Below are 12,458 nucleotides of genomic sequence, written 5' to 3'. Positions count from 1 at the left end.
TGGGAAAGCATTCAATAAGAATGAGAGATCTATCTTTTCTTGGGGGTTTGAGAAGGATTCTCTGAGGCAGTGATGTTTTTGAGGAAATCTGAACTATGTGTGGAGGATATGGGGAAAGTATAGCTGAGAAAGGAGGAGAGGTAAGGCTTTAGAGAAGGACCCAGGGCTTGGGAAGTGCAGAAGATGGGCAGAGGACAGATTCTACACTAAGGATTGTTCCAGTTTGCTAATGCTGCCAGAATGCAAAACACCAGAAATGATTGGCTTTTATAAAAGGGGGTTTATTTGGTTACATAGTTACAGTCTTAAAGCAATCGGGTACCTTCACTGGAGGATGGCCAATGGCATCTGGAAAACCTCTGTTAGCTGGGAAGGCACGTGGCTGGCGTCTGCTTGCTCCCAGGTTGCATTCCAAAATGGCATTCTCCAAAATGTCTGCATCAGCTTCCAATGACTGTCTTCAAAATGTCTGTCTCAGCTCCAGCTGCTCTCTCAGCTCCTGTGCATTCTTCAAAGTGTCCCTCTTGGCTGTAGCAAGCTCGCTCCTTCTGTCTGAGCTTATATAGTGTTCTAGTGAACTAATCAAGGCCCACACTGAATGGGCAGGGGTACACCTCCATGGAAATTATCTAATCAGAGTTATCACCTACAGTTGGGTGGGTCACATCACTAATATGTCTTCCCACACAAGATTGCATCAAAGATAATGGTGTTTTGGGGGACATAATACATTCAAACTGGCATAAGGATGTTTCTCTTCATCCTAACAGCGATGGGAGGCCACTGATGGTGTGAGCCAAAGAGGGTCAGGATGAAATTTGAGTTTTAATGTGACCAATGTGAATGCCCATGGACGAGGAAGAGTGGGTGCATGAGTAGATGTGAGAACACCAGTTGGGGTTAGAGTACAGGCAGGCATCCAGGGGGAATATAATAGTGGCTGGAGTGGGGGGCAGCAGTGGAGTTAGATAATGATGGAAGATTCCTGGAGTTATTCAGGAAATAAAGTCATCAAAGAGATGGGCTGGAATGGGGGAGAGAGGGGGATGGGGAGTTAGGATGTACTCGGAGGTTTCTATGCAAATGGGTGGACTGTAACTTTACTAATACAGGAAAAATGAAAGAGGCTTGGAGTGGGAGGGTTGAACAAGGAGGGGAGGTAGTGGAGATGGAGGTGAGAAGTGTAAGTTCTACTTTAGACATATTGAGCTTGAGAGGCCTTTGGAACAAGTGCAGATGATGATTAGGCACTTCGAAACGTGGGTTTGGACTCAGCATAGAGGTCTGGGCCAGAGATGAAGATGGGCAGTTGTCAACAGAGAGATGATAATTGAGTCTGTGGATGAGGACAAGATCGCCCAAGTCGAAGAATGTAAGAGAGGAGAGAAGGTGGCCCAGGATGGAGCTTTGAGGCAGCCCACAGATTAGGGTCACGTAAAGGAGGTTATGCCTGTAAAGACTGAGAAGGAACAGCTAGAGAGGTAGGAGAAAACCCAGGAGAGTGGGCTTATGGAAGGAAGTGAAGGAAAGAGTTTCAGGAAAGTGGAAAGAGACAATAGCAGGGAATGCTCAGAGAGGGCAGAAAGGATGAGCACAAAGAAGGGGTCTTGTTTTAATGACAGGCATGGAGACTGTTGGTGACAGCAGGGAGTGCTATTTCTATAGAGTGATGGGAGAGGGCCTGTTGGCAGTGGTCTGATGCGTGAAGGAGAGGTGACAGAGGCAGTGGGTCTTTTGAGAAGTTTTGTGTGAATGAAAGCAAGAGATGAGGTGGTAGGATCAATGTGTGTGTTGGAGGAGGGGAGGTTGTGCTTTAAGATGAGTTTGTTTAAAGGCCGATGGAAGATCAAGGGAGTAGGGATTAATTGAGAATGTAAGGAACAGAGGAAACACTCATCAAATACAATGTTCATGAGCATGTCACAGGGGATGGAATCAGGCGTGTAGGTGGAGGGGCTGGTATCAGAGAGGAGGAGGGATGAATTCTCTGAAACCAAAAGAGGGAACAAAGAGAGGATGGGTACAGATGTAGATGTAGGTTGTGGTGGGATGCTAAGGGAGATTTCATCTTGAGCATCTATTTTTTCTGCAAAGTGGGAGGCAAGGTCTTCTGCTGAGAGTGAAGAGGTGGTGAGGAGTTTGAAGGAAGGAGGAGAATGATCATTCAGAGAGTTGAGGAGCAGCTTGCACACAAAAGCCCCTGAGAGTGTTGACAACCCAGTTGAGGTTGGTGGTCATTAATTTCTGTGTGTTCTGTCCTGTACTGCTGAATGATTTTCTCCAGCAGGGCTTGGCTGTCCAGACATAGGCAGGTGGAGAGTACTTAGTGGGGTTTATCCAGTCCCAGATGGGTGGGGAGAAGGGGCATATGGGTCTAAAGTGTTAGAAAAAGAAACGCTCGATCGCTGGGCCCTGAAATCCAGGCTGGGTAGGAAGTGAAATGAAGGCTGATGGGTCAATGTACAGCGAGACAGTGGAAGTCTCCATGGACTGAGCCACCAGGAGGTGCAGAACCAGGAGTCTGAGACCAGAGAGGGCTGGTGGCTTGAACTAGCGATGGTGCCAAGGTTTCTGCTTGGGTGGCTGGAAAGGCTACTCACCGAGATGGTAAATGGGGTCATAGAGTATACAAACAATTGTAATAGCTAAAGGTTTTTTTGCATCCCCCAAGAAACAATTTTCACCTCCCTTGAGAATGCCTCCTCAGTAGAATATAAGCTCCCTGAAGGCAGACTTGCAGCTGTCTTGTTGGCTGCATTATCTCCAACCCCTAAGCACAGTGCCTGCACACAGAAGGCACTCAGTAAATACTGGCTGCAGGAAATGACTGGGCAGTTATAGACAGAAGGGAGGGGGGCAGAGCAGTCAAGGGCCAGCTCACGGTGAGAATAGGACTGGAAGCAGGAACGTGGAAGGCACTGGAGAAGGAACTGGGTCGTACATCCTTGGCTGACCTTGGCTGAAATGGAGAACTGGTATTAAATTAAAAACAAAAGAAAAAAACCAGGATGGTCTGCTACATTCTGTCTGGCAACAGGGCAACAGGTTGTTTGCTTTTGTTTTGTTCCTAATAAAATTCATTTTCAGCACTTAGGCTTTGTCCTCAGCTCCTGGGAGGCTGCATCCTATGTGGACAATTTCTTTATTTCCTTGATTTTCCAAATCATACCCTTCACTGAATTGCCTCGGGGCCCAAGCACAGAATTAAAACATTAAACTGATAAAATATAACATGGCAACAATTAAGACAGCAGCAAACAAAACAGTGCATTAAAAAAAAAAAATTAGCCTCAGAGCATTTCTCTTGCAGTTAGAAAAAGATGTCTTTGTTAGCCGTACAAGCCAGAAGCTTCCAGACCGCTCGACCGTGAGCGCCCCTTGGGCAAAGCAGCATGCCTCAGTCATCCTGGGTTCTCATGCAGCCTCAGTGAGGGCCTTCAGGAAATGTTAGTGAAGGAAGGATGGCAGAAGGGAAGGAAGCTAAGCAGGTGGGGCACCTTCTCTTCCCAGCAGGAATGGCTCCTGCACAGGAGCAGGAGATAATGTGATACAGGGGAGAGGCTACTGGGCCGGGAGTCAGGAAACCACATATTTGGCCTGGTTCTGCTGGGTGGCCTTGGGTCAGTCTCTTGCCCTTTCTTGTCCTCAGCATTTCCTTCTGTCAAAGGAAGGGGTCGGTCAAGGGCCCTTCCAGCACTGAAACTCTCAAGACAGGGTCCCATCTGGAATGGCTGCCCTTGCCCCCAGGACTCAAAGATGGTCCCCTGCATCTGGTGCAAGAACCTGTTTTCTCTGGGCTGAGTCACTTTGGCCAATAGGTTTCCCCTGGCTTCCTTTCTTCTCATGTGACGACAATCTCTCTTTCTTTTTTCTTCAATCTCACTGGGATTTTTAAAGGTTTACAAAAGTATACACACCTGAAGTAATAAGTCAATGCAGAAATGCATAAAGATGAAGTTCATAGTCTTTCCCTCCCTCTTGTCCATTCCCAGCCCATCCTGCTGCCCACCCTAGTCCCCTCCCTACCTGATCTTAGCAGCCTGTGGTTAGACCCACTCCCATCCCTGGCTCTGCTCATACAAACATAGACAGCTCTCAAAAGGAGTTAGTCCCTCCTTGCCCTTGCCCTTCCCCCTTTCCATTTTCATTTCTCTTCTTTCATTTCTTCTTCTTTTTTTTTACAAAAGGGGTTTATCTAGACACACACCTCTGCGAGTTGCTTTTTTTGTTTTATAATATATCAGAGCATTTCTTTAGACATTTGCATCTCACACACTCTTCTGAGTGATAGTAACAGCTCACATTTGTAGAGGGCTTACAATGAGTGGCGTTAACATGTACTAACCAGTTTAACCCTTGCTGCACCCTATGAAGCTTGTGAAATGATTATCAGCCTCAGGGCCTGGACAGGCAACTAGTGAGCAGCAGGGCTGGACAGGCGCCAACTGCCCAAATGATCTTAGCCAGCCTTGCTTTATCCAGTCTTTCCCTATCGATGGCCATCCATGTCATTTTTTCACTTCCAGTATTTTTTCCTAATACACCAGTGTTGCTCTAAACATTCTAATAAATATATCCTACCAAGTGGGCCAGAGGGGATGTGTGTTTTTCATTATAACAGCTGAAGCCAGATTATCTGCCAAAAGGCTTATAGCAATTTCCAGTCTCACCAGCATAATTTCTTATTTATGTGGTTTTATTTCTCTGAGCTGGAAGGATCCCTGGAGGACCTCTAGCCCAGCTTTCTCCTTTTACCGATAAGGAACCAGGCCCAGAGGCAGGAATTGACTTGGCGAGGTCCCCAGAGGGCTTAGAGACAGACCCTTGTGCCTCTCTGCCCGGTGCGCTGCCCCCTTTTTTCCCTTCCAGCTGCTGCTGCCTCCACTCTGTCCTCGCCTGCCCCCCTCTCTCTTCTCCTGTCCATTCTCCACACTGGACTTGGCAGCACATCACTCCCCTGCTGATCACACCTCCCCCAGCTGACCCACTGGCCGCAGGATCAAGTCCCAGGTCTGTACCTGTCATTCAAAGCCCAGCTCAGTCTGTTTCCTGACCAGGAACCAAACTTGAATCCCGTTGTCTTAGGGACATCTCACCCCCTTACATGCCATTTGGACACAATTGCCTTTTTTCTCTTGGCAGTTTGACTGTTTTCTATTCATCCTTCAAAGCCAAGTGCAAAGGCCACCACTTTAAGGGTGTCTTCCCTTATTGCCTCTGGCAGAGCCATCTCCGGCCTGCAATAAAGCCCCCTCTTCCAGCTGCTCCATCCGGGAGGACATGCCCTGCAGAGGGACCTGCCAGGAGGGGGTAGAGCACAACTAAAGAAGGTCTCCCGAAAGGTCAAGGACCCCACAGTGCCTGGGCCTGCCAGAGGTCCTTGGGCATGCGCCCCTCCTTCTCCAGTATGGGCATCTGTGGGAATATGGGCTTCAACCCCAGGGGTCTAACCTTTGGCAAGTCTTGCCCCTTCCTGGGCCTCAGCTTCTCAGTGAAATGAGAGGGCTGTACTAGCTCAGTGTTTCTGAAAGTGTGGCATGTTCCTTCTGGTGATGCAATGATTTCAGGAGATAAATAGATGGACATTTTAAAATTGAAATCATTATGTATTTTAGTGTGTATTAGACAAAAAATAACTAGCACATCAAACCTGTTATTTCACAGATATTATTGCTTAGGATGGGGCTAAAGTTGGCTTTCAAGTAAAAAACAGTGAGTCAATGTAAAAGAAAGTACCAATTAAATAATAGTACAGGTGGTAAGACAGCAGGGAAAGGCTGTCATGGGGAAACCACTGGTTTGCCCTTGATGTTCTAGAATTCTGTGACTTGGGGTTTCTGCTGCCTCTGGTAGGGGTGGAGCAAGGGAGGAAGGAGAGCTGCCTCCAGGGGCTGGGGCGCTGGGCCTCGGGGCCTCAGGGCAGGAAATCAGGAGAGGTGGCCCGTGCCCCCCCGACCAGACCCTCCTCCACATTTGGAGGGGTACGGTGCTTGTACCCGCCTCCCAGCCTTCTTTCTCAGCTTCCCTGTGGTTACCAAGGAGTGGGAGGCTGAGAGGGGCCGCATTCTGGAAGCTCATCTGCTCCCTCATTCTCACCCAGCACTCTGCTTGGCATCAACTATTCAGGGTGATGATTAACCAGGATGCGGGGAGGCATTGGGGGTGCGGGGAGAACTAAGGCGGTGTGGACAGTTTTCTCACATACTTGAGTGTCCAATCTGGGATGGCCATGGAATAAGTCCCAAGCCTGGCTCACCTGCATTGGGATCACCTGGGGGATCAATAGAAATACCATTTCTGGTGCCCCACCTCAGGCCATTCTGATGGGAGGCCCCCTGCATCCATGTTTTTAAAAGCTCCCCAGTCAATTCTGATGCTTCCAGGTTTGGGAACCACCACTTCAGAACACACACCTTCCTCAGGGTACCTGTGGGGATGCTGATGCACAGAGAAGTTGTATCACTTGTCCGAGGTTGCCCAGCAGGTCAGTAGCAGGTGTCCTGACTCCAGTTCTTCCCACCGAGCATCCCTTGTTAAGCCTAGTCCATTGCAAAGAGAGCGCCACTGACAAGCATGTCCTTTGCCTCTGGGGTTGTCAAGGACTTTCTACTGAAGAGAACATGCTATGTGAGCAGCCCTCTGCTGAGAAGGCCAGTAGGGTGCTGGAGTCAGGTGGAGGGGCTGGCTGGGAGAGGCAGCCTCCTCTCAGTGGTTTCCAGTCTGCACACTTAGCATGATGAGGGCAGGAGCTAATTTAGATGGATGCTACCAAGCATTGGGTTTTCACACAGTATCCTAAAGGAGAATTAAGAGCAAATGACTGGGAGGCAAATTCCAGATGGAACTTTCTAACAGTGATCAGTGACTTGGGAGAGAATTGACCTCTAGGCAATTGTCCAACTCTCTGAATTTTTTAAATTAAAATTTCAGACATATGAAAAATATAGGGACAAATACATGCAGCTCCCATTTTCCCACGAATTATATTGTGAAATAAGACATTGCAGATAAACAGGAGCTTCTTATTCCATTCTCTCCCTCTTGCCCAGAGATAATCACCATCCATTCTCTAGAGTCAGCAAGAATCGTCCCCATGCATTGTTTTTATATTTATACTGCTTATGTATACATTCATAAAATATATAAAGTATTGCTTTGCAGGTTCTTAAAGTTTTTATAAATGCATCATATTGTATATAACCTTCGGTAACTTGCCTTTTTTCATTCAACATTACAGTTGAAATTTACCCATGATGATGCATTTAGCTCCAGCACACACATTTCCACAGCTCTATTTCATTATAAGAATGTGCCAGAGTCTATTAACTTATTCTCCTGTTGAAGGCCATTTGAATTATTTCCACTTTTCCACAATAAAAATCACGCTGCCGTGAACATCCTTGTACGAGTCTCCATGGGCACCTGGGGAGTTGCTGTTGGGAGCAGGGGCGTCTTCAGGCTCCCCAGCCATTGCCCCACTGTCTCTGAAGGGTTAGCCATCCCTGTCGCTCCACATCCCATTTCACATTGGGACTCGTCAGAGTTCGGAATTTTTGCCACACATGGGCGCCAAGAGTCTCTCATTCTTGTTTTCAATTTGTATTTCTCTGATCAGTGGGGTCAAAACTCTTCGTAATTGTACTGGTTCTTCAGATTTCCTCTCTTGAGAATTGCCTTTTGCATCCACTGTCCATATTTCCATTGGGTTTTTTATGTCTTTCTTATTGGTTTGTGGGAGATCTAATCCTTGGTCTGTTACTACCGTCTTTTGCCTGGCTGTGGCCTGTCGTTTCACTTTATTTATGAAGTCTTTTGATGCATTTTAGTATCACCACCAGCATCCATCTCTTCCTCTATGGTTGGGCCGCTGCAGTTCTCCCAGATTGAGCTAATTTGCCGGTGCCATGTCTTCCTCAGGAGGCCTCCTGGGATGGTACTGGGGCAGGGCTGTAGAGCTCTGTCAACTTGGCTGAGTGATTTATAGGCTGGATGACCTTGGGGGCAGGTTACCACCAGCTTCAGCTTCTTCACCTGAAAGGTGAATAGTCCCTTGCTCTCAGGGATGCCGGAAGGAGGAGGTCAATGTGTGGCTGGAAGCACTGAGGCCCTAAGGGGTTTTACTGAGAAAAGTCTCTGGAGAAGCTATTGCCTGAGACCTGCCAGTGAGGACAGGGCCCAGTGGAGCCCAGTCTGCAGGGGTCAACACAGCCTCCCTGGCATCTCAGAATGGGACTAGGTCTCTAGAGGAATTGGGAAGAGGGGCCCCACCTCCTTCCCAGCCATGGCCCTGGGTCCTGAGCTGCTACCGAGGCAAGGGTGCGTGTGGAGTGACATTTGTGATCTCACAGGAGAGTGGGGAGAGGACGGAGGATGTACCCCACGCCCTTGATATACCACAGCCGCCCACAGCAGCAGCCGTGGGGGAGCAGCCGATGGCTCCAAGGGAAATATTTGTCTGGAGGCAGAAAAGGGCACACATGCCTGGTTGCTTTCACTCCTACGTGACCACACGCCAGCCCACACAAGCGGTTCTCTTGAGGCCATGGCAAGGGGATACCCTCATCCCCTCCAAGTGGGTCATCCTGTCAGTGTCCTGTTGGGACAGGAATGAGCTGGAGGGGAGGGATCAGCAGCCCTGGGCTGGTCAGCAGAGCTGGAAGACGCTTCCTCCTTCACTCACTTCCTGCCCCCAGATCACCCGCCTCCCCCTACCAGTGAGGGGTCTGCCTGCCCCAGTGGTGGCGTGGTTAAAATTGAAACTTACTTTTGGAGTAGGTGATAAATAGATACATATGATACAAAACTGTGAAGGTATGAAGAGAGTACAGGAAAAGTAAGTCCCTCTGCCTCCCACCCCCTTTCCCCTGCTTCCCGGTTCTCTTCCCAGGAGGAAGCCATGTTCTCAATGCCGTACGGAGAATATTGTAGCATGTTGTACACACGCTATGGTAGACCTTGCTTATATCCCCATCCCATCTTCTGTCTCCCAAATTCAGGACGTGGACTAAAAGAGCCAGGGGTGAAGGTTTGAAGAACAGCTCGGTGAATGGAAGCTGGATGAACGATGCTTTTTCTACCCTGAGTTTCAGGCTCATCCCTGACCACGGGAGGCTCCCTCTTTCCCGCGGCATGGCGCTGCAGGTGGGTGCATCAGGCCTTCCTGACCCCGGCATGGAGCCATAGTGGGAGAACCAAGCGAACCAGGCAGCTGAACAGCTTAATTGTCATTTCCACCAGCAGATGGTTACCAGGGAAACTTGAAGAATGTTAGAACTGGGTGGGGGTTCTCAGGCAATGTGGAGGCAGCATAACAGAATCTCAAATTGGGGGGAGAGGGGCTTCCCACAAGTTTTGGAAGACTTTGGTTTTTAATTTTCATTTAAATAGTAATTCAAAAAAAAAAATTAAGGCTGTCTTTGGGATCATCTGGATGTCTGCCTTGTACCACGTCTGGCCATGTGACTCCTATGCCCGTGCTGGTGTCTGTATTTATGGTCACATTAGCCCTGCACAGATGCACCGACTTCTTGGCACCCTGAATGAACCAAGATTTTGCTGTAGATCAAACTGAACAGGTTCTTAAATTTGGTTCTGTAGACTCCTAAGATTCCTGGACATATTCTTAGGGTTAGTGAGAATTTTTTTAAAAGCCTCTGTACCTTACTCAAGTGTGAGGAACTCTGAGGAGAACCAGAGGACCTCAGGCAAGCACCGGGAGCCTGGGTTCAGGCCCCGTCTCTGCCTCTTATTGGTTGGGTCATTTGGGTTCTTCTGCCTTTCTGCCTTAATTTTCCCATCTGTAAAAGAGGAATCAAAATGTCATCCTCCCAGGGTATTCTGAAGGCAAACTGAGATGGTGAATGTGAAAGTTCTCTTTGTAAGAGTGTTTAACCCTCTCATTTTATAAAGGAGGATAACGAAGCCTGAAGAGGTGAAACGACTTTTCCAGATAGTCACTGTCAGAGCTGGGGTGGGAACCCAGGCTTCTAACCCCTTGTTGCACTTCCCTCCTGCCCCAGGCGTCTGAGGCCACTAAGCAGCAGCAGTGTGAGTCTAATTCTGGAAAGTATAATAATATCATTCAGGTGGGGCTTGTCATTATTTGGGCAAACATACTATCTTGATTTTGATTTGTTAAAGGGGTTAAATTAAAGAAACCAAACAAATAAATGAGCACCCTGAATTCCCCTGAGCTATACCTCTCTTCCCAGAACAAAAACAAATTCTCCCTTGGACAAAAGGTGACAGAGGCATATGGGGACAAAACACCCAAGCAGGTGGCTGTGTGCCAGACACCTTGATTTACCACTGAATCAGGTACATAAGCTTTACTTCAGCACCCATCTGCTCTGAGGAGCTTAGTTTTAGGGTTGGGGTCACCCAGGGCAGACTCTGAGCTCTGGAAAGCAGGGACCATGTCAAGTTCCCATTGTTTCTCCCATGCTCAGCTCAATGCTTTGCATACAGCAGGTGCTCAATCAACATCTGAAGAATGAATGAATGAATGAATGAATGAATGACTCAGTCACATTCTATGTGTTTAAAGATTTGGAGATGTCTCTCAGAGACGATATGTCTCACAAATCCAGGTTCAAAATCGGGAGGTGTCAGGAAGCAAGCAGACTCGGCAGAAATGGCCTCCTGACCTGGATTTCAGGGACCAGGAGGGAGAAGAGCAGGAAGTGAGGCTCACCACAGATTCCCTGCATCGTTTTATCAAACTCTCCATTTACCAAGCATCTTCCTCACTGTGCTAGATGTTGGGGATACTGAAAGGAGCAAGTCCTGCCCCCCACCCCCCACCCTGGACCTCCCAGGCTGTGATGATATGCCACACTGGTGAAGAAGAGTTTGGGCTTTGGAATCAGACAGGTGTGAGCTCAAACCTCATCTCACAGTATGTGTCCTTGGGCAAGTCACTTCACTTCTCTACCTTTCAATTTCTGTACCTCTAAAATGGGACTAAAACTACTACTACCTGCCTCCCAGGCTGGTAAATATGATGGCACCATAAGGTGTGTAGCGCCATCCTGGAAGAGTGAGGGTTCAGGGGCTGTTCTCCACCTTGATGGCCTGACTCTGGCCTGGGAGCCCCCCTATAAGATGGGCTCCCTTCCTCCATCTACCCTGGACCCTGGCGTTGCTTCTCTGACCTGACAGGAGGCAGCTCAGATGGGCCTCTCCTGTCTACGGATGACAGGTTATTTATAGTTGTTTTGTTATTGTGGTTATTTCTATTAAGAAGATCGATGCTATGAATAAACTTGTGCATTTCTCTTGGCGCTTGTGAGCAAGAGTTGGTCTAGGGTGTACATAATAATAAACAGTGAGAAAGCAAGGGCTCTGACCTGTTGGAATGAAGGCTGTGGAGTTGGAACTTGGTCCTGGGGGTTTCTGAGGGGTCAGATGTTAACCTTTTAGTTGTTGGATCATGGGGAGGTCTTGGAGGGTCTCTAGGAGAGGGGCTGGGGCAGCCAGAGCAGAGGAGGCACCACAAGGGGAGCTCAGAGTTGTGGCTATTTACCGGTTGGCATGGAAATATTTCAAAATTTTAACAACCAGTATGGTCAATGTGGCATGCACAGGAGTATATATGCCTGAGAGTATATATACCTAAGAGTGGAATCACTAGGTTGTAGAGGAAGTGAATGATCAACTTTATGAGATAATGCCAAATTATTTCCAAGTCATAGACATTCCTTCCAGCAGTGTGTAAGCATCCTGTTGATCCACATCCTTGCCAATGCTTGGTATTGTCAGGATCCTTGATTTTTTGCCTGTCCACTGGATGTAAAATATCTTGTGGTGGTCTCAATTTGTATTTCTCTGGATCCTAATGAGGTTGAGCATCTTTTCATGTTTATGGGCCTAGAGCTGTTTGCATAAAAGGCCTGGACTTCTCACACCAAAGAGAACATTCCAGTACCTGCCTCAAACAGCAGCCACATTGAGTGGAGAGGGTACTGGACGGTAAGCCAGGAGGCCTGGGTTCCAGTCTCGGCAGAGCCATGTACCCACTCTGGGGCCCAAGGCAAGTCACTTATCTTTTCTGAGCCTCAGTTTTACCCTCAACTGTGTAGGGGAGAGACTTTCTCTGCTCCCAGGGAGGGCAGCTAAGAGGTCAAATGAGATCATGGAAGCACATGTGCCTTGGGACCTGAGAGGTTCTGTACCAGTCAGATATTACTGTTCCCTTTTTGAAGACAATTTAAGAAGGTTTTGGAGCCCAGGGGAGCAGGAGCAGCTAGTGCACCACCTGGAAGCAGAGATCCCGAGCTCCAAGGTCCCCAGTGTCTCTCCTTCTTTCACCTCTCCCGCCTCCAGGCACTCTACACCTCTGATCAGGCAGAGAAGAAGCAAATGCCATCAACTCTTGGCGAAAACGTGCTTTAGGCCACCCCAAGGGTCTTCGTGCCCGGGCTGCTCTCGTGTGACGAAGACTGGCTCCCATGGCTGGT

The sequence above is a fragment of the Choloepus didactylus genome, chromosome 13, assembly GCF_015220235.1.
Source record: "Choloepus didactylus isolate mChoDid1 chromosome 13, mChoDid1.pri, whole genome shotgun sequence".
NCBI classification, from domain to species: Eukaryota; Metazoa; Chordata; class Mammalia; order Pilosa; family Megalonychidae; genus Choloepus; species Choloepus didactylus.
Note: the sequence above shows the minus strand (reverse complement) of the source record.